Source organism: Palaemon carinicauda, chromosome 12 (assembly GCF_036898095.1).
Source record: "Palaemon carinicauda isolate YSFRI2023 chromosome 12, ASM3689809v2, whole genome shotgun sequence".
Classification (NCBI taxonomy): domain Eukaryota; kingdom Metazoa; phylum Arthropoda; class Malacostraca; order Decapoda; family Palaemonidae; genus Palaemon; species Palaemon carinicauda.
In genome coordinates, this window is record NC_090736.1 from 85,409,807 (window position 1) to 85,413,031 (window position 3,225).

Below are 3,225 nucleotides of genomic sequence, written 5' to 3' on the forward strand. Positions count from 1 at the left end.
TTTAACTATGCACATATTGTATTTACACATATCAGCCTCATTTTCTGTTGACTTTAGAGATTCCTTATTTCTGGTTTCACCATGAAAATTAGACAATACTTATAAATAAATAATAAAAATTTTTCTTCCCCCCCCAAAAAAAAACCAATATTTACAAAAAAAGAAAAAGAAATAGAAAATAAAGGAATAAGTAACTAAGTGCAATTTAAAAATAGATGACAAGTACTGAAATTATATCTTAGAAAGAGGTAATCTGAAGGTATTTCATTTAGTATAAAAACCGGACTATTCCCTATGCAATTCCATATGTCAGACCTCAGAAAACTATTTGCTTTGTCTTCATGTAATCAATATCACATCCCATGAATACTTAATATTGAGATATTATCAAATAAATAAAGGTAAGGGGGTGGGAGGAATAAGTCATTTCATGAATAATACTGTATTAACATTAGAAAACATTTAGTGAATAATAGCGAAAGGAGTACGGTCATAACTCACTGTATGCTTCTTCGACTTAAAGGTCACTGTATGTATATACAAACATCAATTATCATCAAAACAATGATGGCATAAATCACTTGAGATATACTATAGAAGATAATTCGTCCAAGAAGAGGGTTTTGATGAGCCTGTAACCAACAAGTTTAAGGATTGGGTTGGATTAATGAATGTTTGCCATAAGAACCGACTCTGGGTCCTGGGAGGCAATTCAGCGCCCATTTCCAAGTGTAGGTAAACCCGGCAGTTGCAGTGGGAAGTAAAAGGTAAAGATGTTACACAGCCAGATGGAAGTAAGGAAGCAAAAACAGATATAGAGCAGAAGGTTGAAAAGTGAATGTAGATAGATGCCACAAGGAATGCTCGAAAGACATTTTGGTAATGCACAGATTGATATGCAATAACAGTCCTAACCTCCCCACGGAGAGTAAAGACAAAGACAGAAAATTAACTGCTCAAATCAGTAATGAATTGACCTTCCATGGACAAGCCGAGGTAAATAAAAGAAATCGCAGAAAAAAAATACAATCGAATCACAGACAAAGGTAAAGCAAAATATAATGTCAGTTATTGAGGCATTAGGCCACATAACACAATTCTTCCGTGAATCAGGGTTTCATAATACAAGGAAAGTACAATAGGAATCGAATGTATCATTAGGCAATAGCAAAGCTTACGAGTTATATTTGAGAGAGGAATTGTGTCACACCAACGATTCAATAAATGCAAATCATGCATTTTAACAAAGGATTGACACCGTATCATTGTTGATCAGATACCGAGAGATAAACATAAAAGCATACATAAAACCATAGATTGGGCGAGAACTACTACACTGGGCCATAAAGAAAACCTCTACTAATCTTCCTCGGACAGACAAGTAAATTGCTAGTCTTCTAAGAAATGAGAGTAGATTTTCCACTACTAACTCAGTTCTTGTTTCGAAGCAAACTCTGCATTCACTTGCCTGATGACAATGTTTACATTTACATATTTATATGACGTTAGCCTCAACCGCTCTTAAATTTTTTCGTGGGAGTTTCTTCTTCTAGCATTTTGATTGCTTTTCAATGTAACGTCAATCTCGTGTCTAAATATGACGATGTTTCCCTAAAAGGAACATTCTCTTGTTATCCTTTTCTTTTTATCTTTATTCCTCTTAATATTTTGTTTGCATTTTCATCTCCATTCTTATTCTACTGCTTCTCTGTTATTCCCTCTTGCTTCTTTTCTCTCTTGAAGTGTGAGGATTAGAGCTCGGAAAAACTATAAATTTGATGAAGGTATAATTGAAATCTTATGTCTTTAAAATTACCATCCGGCGTACTTTGTGCGTGAGTTGAAAAATGCTCTTGCCAAACTGTAAAAGTACCCATGACATATGTCAAAATCGCCTCTTACGTTGCAAATTATTTAACTATTTTGGAGATTAAATTTCTCTCTTACATAACAAAATTAGGACAGCTGATTTTAAATCTCTATCAACAAAAGTATGCAAACCAGAGTAACGAAGGAAAGAAAATTGATATAATAATGAAAAATATTGAGGCTAATGCACTGAATATCAAACAAGAAGGTGATTACAAATGAGTATTGATAAGAAAAGTATAGTTTGCGATTGAGCAGTTATGTTATAACAGAGAGGTGAGACAAATGCAACTATCTTTATTTCAACACATAACGATTTTATATGCAAGGAGTTCGGAGCATGAATGTCACAAAAAAAAAACTGTCAATACACGAAAAGGCAAGCTTAGACAGGCTCTGTTATCAGTGTGACGGAAGAGTAAAATAAACAAAAAAAGGAAATACTTTTACCATTTGCGAGCATGTGTGAAACACATGCAGTGCATAGCCCCCCCCCCCCCCACCCCCACTAGCTAAAAAAAGCCAACCATGTGAAAAAGGGCGTCTGCTCTTGAGAGGCGTATTGTAGGGGGTCACCTTGCAAGAGATGCAGGTTTTAGACAATCTTCTTTGCCACGCATGTAAATTATGAAAGCCTTCAATATGGAATGGGTCACAAGGATAGGGCCCATGCAATAGGGTGTTAGCGTTGACTTTCTAGTGTCATTATGCAGGCAAACGTGCATTGAAGGGTACAAATCTGTTGGTATGTGTTCCTTTGCTGGAGTCTTGAAAGTCTGGCATCATGGAGTAAATTTTCCAATGTGATGTAGGCGCAGGAGATTGATGGAGGAGGTTGCAGATAGAAAATATTCGGCAGGGAAGAGTAACGGTCGCCATACACTATTTTAGCTACTGAGACATCCAGCGCATCTTTGGAAGTGGTCGTTAGTCTCATGAGGACCGAAGAAAGCGGAGTAAACCAGTTGGAGTCATTGCAGCAGGATATCAAAGCTGTTTTGAGGGAGAGATGAAAATGTTGAAACATTCCAATGGCAGCAGGGTTGTAGGTGGTTGTGTGATGCAGGGCAAAACCCAGGAGATTTGCTAATGATGTCCACAATTGAGAGGTGAAACCAAATCTTGCAATCCATGTACATGAGGCGGACGTTGCAGTTTCCATGGGGATGGCCTCAGGCAAACAAGTGGAGCTGTCAGTGACGGTAAACAGGTATCAATGTCCTTGTGATGTGGGTAAGGGACCCACTATATTGACATGAATGAGGGCAAAATGAAGCTGAGGTTGAGGGAAGGTGCCCACTCCTGAATCCATGCCTTGATGTACTTTTCAAGTTTGGCATGAAGTACAGGCGCTTC